Below are 10,592 nucleotides of genomic sequence, written 5' to 3' on the forward strand. Positions count from 1 at the left end.
AAATACCAGGAATATCCAGATGATGAAAGCTAAACACAAGACCATAAGCAAAAGAAACCAAAATATGTGAGTATCACCAGAACCCAGTTCTCCAACCACAGCAAGCCCTGAATACACCACTACAAGTGAAAATCAGGAATCTGTCCTAAGATCCTATCTCATGAAGATAATAGAGTCCCTTAAGGAGGATAATAACTCACTGGAAGAAATACAGGAAAATGCAGGTAATCAGGTGATTGATTGAATAAAGTGATCCAAGACATAAATTTGGAAGTAGAAAAAATAAAGGGAACACAAATGGAGACAAACATAGAAATGGAAAACTTAGGAAATAGGTCAGCGCATGTAAGTATGACCAACAGAATATAAGACATAGAAGAGAGAATTTCAGGGGTAGAAGATTCAGTACAGGAGATTGACCCAACTGACAAAGAAAATTCAAAATATAAAAAACTCCTAACCCAAAGCATCCAAGAAATTCAGGACACAATAAAAAGACCAAATCTAAGAATAATCAGAATAGGAGAAAAACAAAGATTCTCAGTTCAAAGGACCTGAAATGTTTTCAACAAAATTGTAGAAGAAAACTCCCTCAACCTAAAGAACAAGAAGACCATAAAAGTAAAAGAAGCCTATAGAATACCAAATAAATAGGACCAGAAAATAAAATCAAAACACTAAATGCACAGAGCAAGCAATGAATAATAAAGCTCCAAGGGAAAAAGTCCAAGCAACATATAAAGGTATACATATCAGTATTACAACAGACTTCTCATCAGAGACTTTGAAAGCCAGAAGAGCCTGATCAGAGGTCATGCAGACTCTAAGAGAACATAAATCCCAGCCCAGGCTACTATACCCAGCAAAACTCTCAATCAACATAGATGAAGAAACCAAAATATTCTAGGACAAAACCAAATTCAAACAGTATCTATCTGCAAACCCAGCCCTACAGAGGATCCTAGAAAGAAAATTCCAACACAAGGATGATACCTGCACCAAAGAAAGGACAAGATATTAAGCATCTCACAACAAAGCCAAAAGTAGAGAACCACAAGCACATACAGTGACCCAGAAAATCAAACATATCAGGAACATCCAGTCATCTCTCTTTAATATCTTTCAATATTAAAGAACTCAACTTAGCTATAAAAAAATACACAAGATAACAGACTGGATATAAAATCAAGACCAAGCATTTTGCTGCATACAGGAAAAACACTTCAAAAACAAAGACAGACACTATCTCAGAGTAAAAAGATGGAAAATGACTTCCAAGCATATGGTCCCAGGAAAGAAGCATGAGTTGCTATCCTAATATCAAACAAAATAGACTTCAACCAAAAGTTACCAAATATGATGAAGAAGGACACTTCATATTCATCAAGGGAAAAAATCCACCAAGAGAAAATCTCAATCCTGAACATTTAATGCCCCAAATGCAAGATCAACCAAATTCAAAAAAGAAACTTTACTAAAGCTCAAAACACACATTGAACTCCACACAATAATAGGCAGAGATAGTATAAATACTGAGAAATGCAATAAAAGTTGTTGGAATTTGCTTGTTGGAGCTTTGATCCATCCAAAAAATGTCTGTCTGTCTACATATGTGTGAAGTTGTTGGAGCTTTTTTCCATCAATCAAATGTATGTATGTGTATGTATATTTGCATGTATGTATGCATGTTTGTATGTATGTATTTGTATATGTATGTTGTAAATTTGACAGGAGCCTCTTTTTCGATTTCATTCAGAGTGAATGTTCTTTTCTCACTGTGTGATATTCTTCCTGTTCCTTTTTTTCATGGCTCACAAAGAGTTAAGAAACTCTGAGCCCCTTATCTGATCAGGGAGAGAACCAAGAGTCAAGATACAAAGGTCCTGAGTAACCAACTTCTTAATCCCTGCTGCTAACAGGAGGAGTTAATTGTCAGAAGCAAGTGGCTTACAGCTACTGAATAGCTGAGAGAGTTAAGTGAGAGAGTTGTCAGAGGCCATCTGCTTCTGGCCCCCAAAACAATAAGAGAGTTAAAAGGCCAGCAGTCTTTTTCTTTCCTTCTGAAGATGTGTACCACCTCAGTACCTATCTTTAAAGGCACAGGCTGAACTCTGGCAAGGATCAACATGAAGAAAGGGGAAATTTGAATCAAGAAAGTTGTTGTTTGACCTTTAGAACCCTCACAACACTCATATATGCACAAGTACAATAGGTGGAATGAAAAAGTCCTCTACCCTCATCCCAGACACAGACAGAATCAAAGGCAGAGGAACTAAAAAACTATGGTATAGTCTCCAGTCTTCCCAAAATTAATCTGTCATTTTTTTTTTTTGTATTAGAGAAAGTACCCAAGTACCTGAAGGGGGCTGCAACCCTGTAGGTGGAACAACAACAGGAACTAACCAGTACCCCCTGGGTTTGTGTTTCTAGCTGCATATGTAGCAGAAGATGACCTAATCGGCCATCAGTGGGAATAGAGGCTCCTTGGTCTTCCAAACTCTATATGACCTAGCACAAGGCAAGGCCTGGGCCAAGTAGTGGGAGTGGGTGGGAAGGGAAACAGAGGTGGGGGGAGGGTATGGGAAACTTTCGGGATAGCATTTGAAATGTAAATAAAGAAAATAATAATAAAAAAAAAAAAAGAAAGAAAAAGAATGACCAAAATTCAGCTCTCTTCATCCTGATTCCAACTTCACCCAAAGCAGGAATGAATCTTTAAAAACATTGACTTGACTATGGCATTCCGTCCCCATATAGCTCTGTCATTTTAAGTTCCAATATTCTAGCTATGGTTAACCATGTTTAATAGGAGACAATATGAAGATGTGAGAATTGTCCTCATCTGCTAAGATACTCAGAACACTGCATCATTTGAATTATTATATTTTTGCCTATTAAAATTATTTATTTGTGAATCAAAATCAAGACCTTTGCTCAATATATTTTAATCCAGTTTCTTGTGAATATCTGGCTTACTCTTGCAGTGAATTGTCAGCTAAATAGATTACCAGATATTAAAAATTAGAGAGTGCTAGTCAGAACATTAGTAAAGGAAACTTAAGTCCTTCTATCAGAGGTAAAGGGATAAAGGCACAGTTCCACCCTGTCACTATTAGCAGCCCGAAGAGTTCCATTCTTCCTTTAAGGACTCAGGTTGAAAAAAAACAGGAATTTGTAGTTTTTCATACAAAAGATTTCAATAATAGCCAATAAAAAGCAAAGTTGGAGATTTATTAATAATCACTCTCTGCCACCTCTCTTTCTGTGTGTGTATATATATATATATATATATATATATATATATATACATTTACATATGGCAGTATTTTCAGAGTATGTGCGTATATGTAGTAGCAACAGGCAGATAAGGTTTCTTTCCTCAGTAGTAAGTATTCCATCTTATATTGATGAGGCATTGAGCTCCAGGGATTTGCTTATCTACCATCCAGGACTGAGATGATACATTTGTACTTTTAAACTGATTTCCATGTAAATACTGGGAATTCACACTCAGTTTCCATGCTTACATAGCAGGGATATTGCATACTGAGCAATCTCCAGCCCCCAATATAAAAATTCTCTCTATTATCATCACTTGACTAGAGCAGTAGCCCAACAGATATAAATGTAGACAATAAAAGACAGTTGTCTAGATCTTCTGTGACAGAAAACATTTCTCATAGGGCTAGGGCATCCAATCTAGATAACTGTCATGGCAACCCTGTTTCTACTATTCAGTAATACTATTATGGAAGCTTTGCTAGCTACTAATGATGCATGATTCCCCAAGTAAATATCTGGTAGTTATTCAATATATAGTATTAATTCAAGTAATAGTATTTGACAACAATAGTTTGTGTGGAGCTATATGCATACATGTGCACATGCTTGCCAATGTTTGTGAATCCCAGAAAATAACCTTGAATACTGTTCCTTAGGATATATACTGCCCATGTAGATTCTTCATAACAAAGTCTATTTTTGTTCATAACTTGCTGATTGAGTTATACTGGTTAGGTATTCAGCCCTGAAATTTACCTGACTCAGTTCGTCAAGTGCCAGGATTATAAGTACTTGCCAGAAAAGCTGGATTTTTGCAAGTGTGTTAGAGGTCAAAACTACATCCTAATGCTTGCAATGCAAGTACCTTGCTGATTGTGCTGGAATCTCACCTGGAAAACTAATTCTGCAATGATGACTAAGAATTATGAATTAATAAAAATAAATCTGAGACCTTGGCCTATCTTATTCTTGTTCACTTCTTTGGTAGAACAATGGAAACTGCACATTCTTCTGCTGTGTATAATTGTGTGTGTGTGTGTGTGTGTGTGTGTTCATATGTTTCTGTGCATATGTATGTGTCGTGTCTTCAAAGGAACATGTATACATATTCTTGAGTGTGTGTCTATGTCTGTTAGAAGTAGACTGCTTGACAGTTGGAAGGTGCCAGCACAAAAATACATTACAAATACCATGACACAAATAAGATTCTACTTTGATTTTTACTACATTTGTCCAATACGGTAAGTACTCTCACAGTGTGAGGAAAAAGAAATACCCATGGATTTCTTCTATTCTCTGCAAATTTTATTCACCTTATCTTGACAGACAGGTGTGTAGACTATGACTAAATCATAGCCTCTGTTCTAACTTCAGGACCAGGGTAACAATAAACGGCACACTGTTGATTCAGTTCTTTCTTGCTTTCAATAGCTACAATGATAATTTATCACTTCAATCACAGTTAAAAATTATAGCTTGAAATATTGGAGAGACCTCAAATGAAATTCCCTACCTACTACATTATGCATGTTTTGATGAGTTTTAATGAAAACAGAGGCTGCTGCCAAGCAGAGAGATTTAGACCATCATAATAGCCAGCATGTAAGACTGGAGGACTATAAAGGTATCTTGCAAAAGGATTAGGAACAATTTGAGAATGGAAAACAAGTTTTGATTTAGAAATTTGCCAAAACACTTTCTCCAAATCCCCTATAATTCTTGTCTATAGCCCTCCATATGTGAAATTGGCTTGGCTTTATAGAAATAGGAAGAGAATGTGTTTTTTGAGGAACTCTACACAAACAAAATTGTCCATAAATGTGAAATGTACTGAACAACATAAAATTGTGCAGCTGGGAAATAAATATATTTTAATAAACAGCCATATGTCTGTTAACATTAAAAAAAATCACAGACTGACTACCAATTAAATTCTATGAAAAAAATGTTTTAAAAGTGCACAAACCGGTTGCACTCTGAGTTCTAAAGAGAATGTTATCAGATACTCATACTAATTATGCTTCATTCTGATAAGTTTTTTCAAGAAAATTTCTCCCTAGACTCCTAGAGTCTTGGAAATAGCATGGAAATTTAAAACAGGTGAGGACTTTCTTGCTTTATCTCTTTTGTTGAGAATGGATATAGCCAATCACTACAGTCATTATATAATATCATGTCACTGTTTCAAGACTGCTTGGTTTAGAAGAATTGGGATTTCACCTCTGTGAGGGATAATGCCAAATATATCCCTTCCAGGGTGTACAAATAAGACCTAAGGATGCATCTTTGAGGGACTTTGTAGTTTGAGATTACCACGAGTGAAAAAAACATCTTAAATGTGGATGGCACTTTTATATGGGCTAGTGTCCCAGACTGACTATAAAGGATAAATGAAGGAGAACACTAGTATCCATCTCTCTCTTCCTGACTCTGGATAGAATGTGAACAGGAGCTTTGTGTTCTTGACCCCATGCTTTCCCTACCTTGTTGACCTGTATCTTCAAACCATGAGCCAAAATATACCCTGCCTTATTTAAGGTGCTTTGTCACTTATTTTGTCATAGCAAAGAGGGAAGTTACTTTGCCAGGACATACACTGAGATTTTCATATTAATCCTGAAAGACATTCAATCTTATCATCATCCTTTTCTGATAAGAAAACCAAATCTAAAATGTCTAAATTACTTGTCCAAGGATTCATGTCTATACTATCCAAGCATTTGAATTTAAACTCCAATGCAATTCCTAAAGATATTACTCTCCCATGTTTGAAGATTAAAAGGCATTGAGGGAAGCTGGGTAAGGAAAAATGTGCAGGAAGGAAATGAGGACCACAAGAGCATGTTGTACTCATTAGCTTAGAGCAGAATTTGCAAATTCTAAGAATAATATATAACCAGTTAATACTGAATATTAAGCTCCTTGTCAAGATCAAAATGGTTATGAATTTAAAGGAAAAAACTTTAGTCCGAGATACATACCTAAAGTAGAGCAGAGAAAAGGAGAAAGGGAAAATTATGCTCAAACTTGGCAGTGATATCAGTATGATCAGTACAGTGTAATCATTAAAGAAGTTCTAAAAGTAGATTCAGAAATGTGACACACATTGTATTAGTCTTTTCTTCATTGTTTAAATAAGAAGCCTAATGGTGGGTGGTCTGTGAAAATCTTGATTTAAGATCATATGTTATTTAAAATCATAAGCTGAATATCAAGTAGCACACTGCCCACTCTGACAAATGTAAAGGAGTTCAGAGGAGAGAGCATGTGTAAAAGGGAAATATTATGTCCTGACACAGGAATCAGAGGAGACTAAGAGAGATCAATCTTGCTCATTCATGAAATCAATGTTATGAGAATTACACACAGTTTCATGAGAACTCTCTTATTCTGCCTCATGTGTAGTACCTGAGTGACCTATAGACTTTTCAATAAGCCCCTCCCTCATAATGTTCCATCACCTATCATAGCATCATGATGCAATCCCTCTTTAGCATTGGGATGATAGGTGCTTATGGCCCCATATATATGGGCTTACTAACATACAACTGAAATATGTATATTTGTGTGTATTGTGTATGTATGTCTGTATGTATGTGTGTATGTATTCTTAATCTATGATCTATGCTTTTGGTCCTTCTTGCTTCTGTGGTATATTGAAATGTCCTCTACAGGCTATGGAAATTGAATATATTGTTCCTAGTTGGTGGCACTATGGCAGTATTTGAATAAGTTTAAGAGGTATGGCCTTGATAAAGGAATTTCAATTGAAAGCAGGTTTTGAAATTTCAAAGCCATACCTTGGGGTATGGTTTCCTCCCAGTTTTATCCCTCTACTTCTTGCTTGTGTTTTCAGACATGAGCACTCAGCTTTGTACTGCTGACATCCATGCCTTTGCTCCACCATCATTGAAAGGCATGAAATAATAATCCAAAATAATTTCTTTCTTCTATATATTGTCTCGGTCATGGTAATTTTTACAGTAATAAAAAGTAACTAAGATAACTGGCAAGTACTTTACCCATTAAGGCATGCCCCAGTCACCCATTACCCAGTAGGGTATTCAGGCATCCTACAAGAACTGGATTTGTGTTGGGAAGGTGAGTATCTGAAACCCAAATTTTCCTCTCAGTTTGTGTAGATTTTTATTGACGTTGGTCATACTTCATGAAAAACACCATTGTTTTCTTATGTGTTTCTATGAACCTTTAAATTTATCATTAGAATATCTGACACCAGTTGGGAGCATGTGTCATGGGTAAAGATTCTTAATAAAGCTAAGACAAGTTTGCTATGTCCAAAATTTTCAGAATAGGTTGGCATGCCAGGGCCTCTGTGGATATTTGTAGTTCAGGTCCCATAACACATATTATCAGTTCCTTCTTATTTGGGAGGTATCACTGCATTTCTTTTACTATCAGTTATTACATGAGGTCCACCAACATTATTGTGGGAATTCATCTTTGAGTTCAGTGAAATAACACTTAGCCTTATTTAAAAACAGTATATTCACAGAGAGCCTCCTGAGTAGGCAGCACATTACTAGACTTACACAAGCTTCACTGTGTTGATAATGTACACTGGTTACTAGTCACAGTGCTAACAGTTTCTCTGATGCATTTTAGAAACACAGAGCCCAGATTTATATAGTCTAGACTCATCGAAATCAAATACCTCTGTGTCTGCTGGGTGATGTTTTGACTTTAGAAGGTTAAAATTCTACCTTCAAAGCATGCATATGTTTCAGCTCTGTGTCCTTTACAATGTCCCAGCCTAGTAGTTTCCTGTATATCTACTCCTACACTGTGGAATCTCTCTCTCTCTCTCTCTCTCTCTCTCTCTCTCTCTCTCTCTCTCTCTCTCCCTTCCTCCTTCCCTCCCTCTCTCCCTCCTCTCTCCTTCCCTCCCTCCCTCCCTTCCTCCTTCTCTCTTTCATGCCGTTATGAATTTACTGTATTTTACTTTTACCTAAAATCCATCATCTCTGGTTCCTGGGTTTCTGCTTTAAACTCTTAAAACTAAAATGTAAAATCTACTAGTTCTTTGTACTTTTATAGCTAGTTACTTTTTTGGACACTAGTCCACCAAAATAAAATCATGGGTAACCCAAAAATGCTGTCATAATTAAAGAAATGCTAGTTGCCTCATTTTATAAAAGCACATTTGTATTTTGTATTTTAGAAAAGAATCCATAACTCCACATCGTAACAATTCTTTGTTTGTAGTTGAATTTTGACCTATATGCCACCTTGAGAGTGTAGAAAAAATAATCCTGTACAGAAAAGCATGATAGCAATCAGAGATGGTCATGAGAAAAATTTCAGTGACACAATTAATCACCTAACTAGAAGAACAAGACTAAACCTTGGAATGATGGGCACTTTTCTTTTAATTCCCTAGAAAGTTTGGTAGCTGAGCATAGGTTGGAAAAACTGATTCAGGGAGTAGTTCTCTGTCTTTGCAGATCACAAAATCTCAGCTTATTGGCATTTATAAAGACAGGCAGTCTAAACCCTGTTGTTCAAGTCACAATTTCGATATGACTTTTGTAACATCAGTTGTAGGATTTAAAAAGGCAGCGTGGTTCCTGATTGAACAAAGGTTAGAAATTGGTGACCCTGAAGGGACTGAAGGCATATTACCCCACTCCTGGGCACCTTGCTGTCACTTAGTTACAACCCCTCCCCACAGCCCTCCATAGATTTGTTGTCATCAGTCACATAAGGGCAATGTCACAAGACCTCCCCACCACCACCACCACAGGTAGAGGACATGACCTGGAGTTATGTATCCTCAAAACACCTCCATTTAATGAGGTACCTAAAGCCTGGAGGACACATTTTTGAAATGGACCCTCAATGGTGAAAATGCCCTACCAGATTGGAGTATAAGAAAGTGTAAAGGGCATTTTCTTCATTAATGATTTAAATGGAAGGTACCAGGTCACTGGAGGCAATGCTACTCCTCAGAAGATTGTCCTATGTGGCATTAGAAAGCAAGATGATCAAACCTTGAGAACTAGCCATTAAGTAGTACTCCTCCATTGACTCCCTTTAGTTCCAGACTTTTGGTTCATGCCTTGAGTTTCTGCTCTGACTTTTCTTCAGGATGCACTGTAACTATAAAATGAAATAAGCCCTATCCTTAGAGTGTTTTTCACAGGAATGGAAACCTAACTAAAGAAAGGAATACCTCTTTAGAGAATGATGTCACTTACAGTGGACTGGATCTTCGCACACCAATTAATTTAGTTCAATCCATACATACATATCCTCAGGCCAACACAATATTCACAAACTCTCAGTGATACCCTCTCCTCATGTGATTCTAGAATATATCAGGTTAACAGGTAAAGCTAACTGTCATGTACCTTTGCCTTATTATAATTCATGCATTCTTCTTAGACCATCTCAGTATTTCATCTACTTTAACCTCTGTCCCTGATCACTTTTGATTTGCATTATGCCTGTATGTCCTCACAGTATACTATGAAAGAATGATCAACATACTGGGCTATGTTCTTTGTGATAAAGAACTTCCAAGAACAATGTATGTGTGCCCTGTAACACTGCATCATAGTTGTCAAATGGCACCAAGGTTCAACTGATAATTGGGTAATGAATTTAAATTGTATATACACTGCTATATGTTTTTAGCAGTAAAATATGTAGACATCATCTTAGGGACATGTGTGTGTGTGTGTGTGTGTGTGTGTGTGTGTGTGTGTGTGTGTGTATGTGTGTGTGCATGTGTGTACATGTATTTGTGTACATGTACTTGCATATAAGAGGGTCAATAGTTAATTCCAAGGTTTCTTTCTTAGTAGTAAAAATGTTATTTTTTTCCTGGCCTATTTGAATAGGCTGGCTGACCAATGAACTTTAAGGATTTGCTTGTCTATACCTCCTTAGCAAAAGATTATAAGTGCATATAACCTCTCTGGCTTTCATATGATCTGAGAATCACATATAGGTCTTCATGTCTGAAAAGCAAACAGTCTACCAACTGAGATATTCTCCAGCAAAAAGGATACTCTCTTCCATTTATACATCCCAAGTTTAAAAAATTAACTTTTATAATATTAGACAAATATTAGACAGAGGTTCAATCCATCTTCATTTAATAACTGATTACTAATTCACAGATGTATTTCAATAAGTATAGTTTTCACCAAACCACAGAGCCAAAGACAAGACCAAATTGTGTCCCCTTGCTTACAATCCATAGCAGGCTTAGAGAGGTCTTTGTGTACTCACACATTAGTATATATATATATATATATATATATATATATATATATATATATATA

The sequence above is a fragment of the Mus pahari genome, unplaced genomic scaffold, assembly GCF_900095145.1.
Source record: "Mus pahari unplaced genomic scaffold, PAHARI_EIJ_v1.1 scaffold_7826_1, whole genome shotgun sequence".
NCBI lineage: Eukaryota > Metazoa > Chordata > Mammalia > Rodentia > Muridae > Mus > Mus pahari.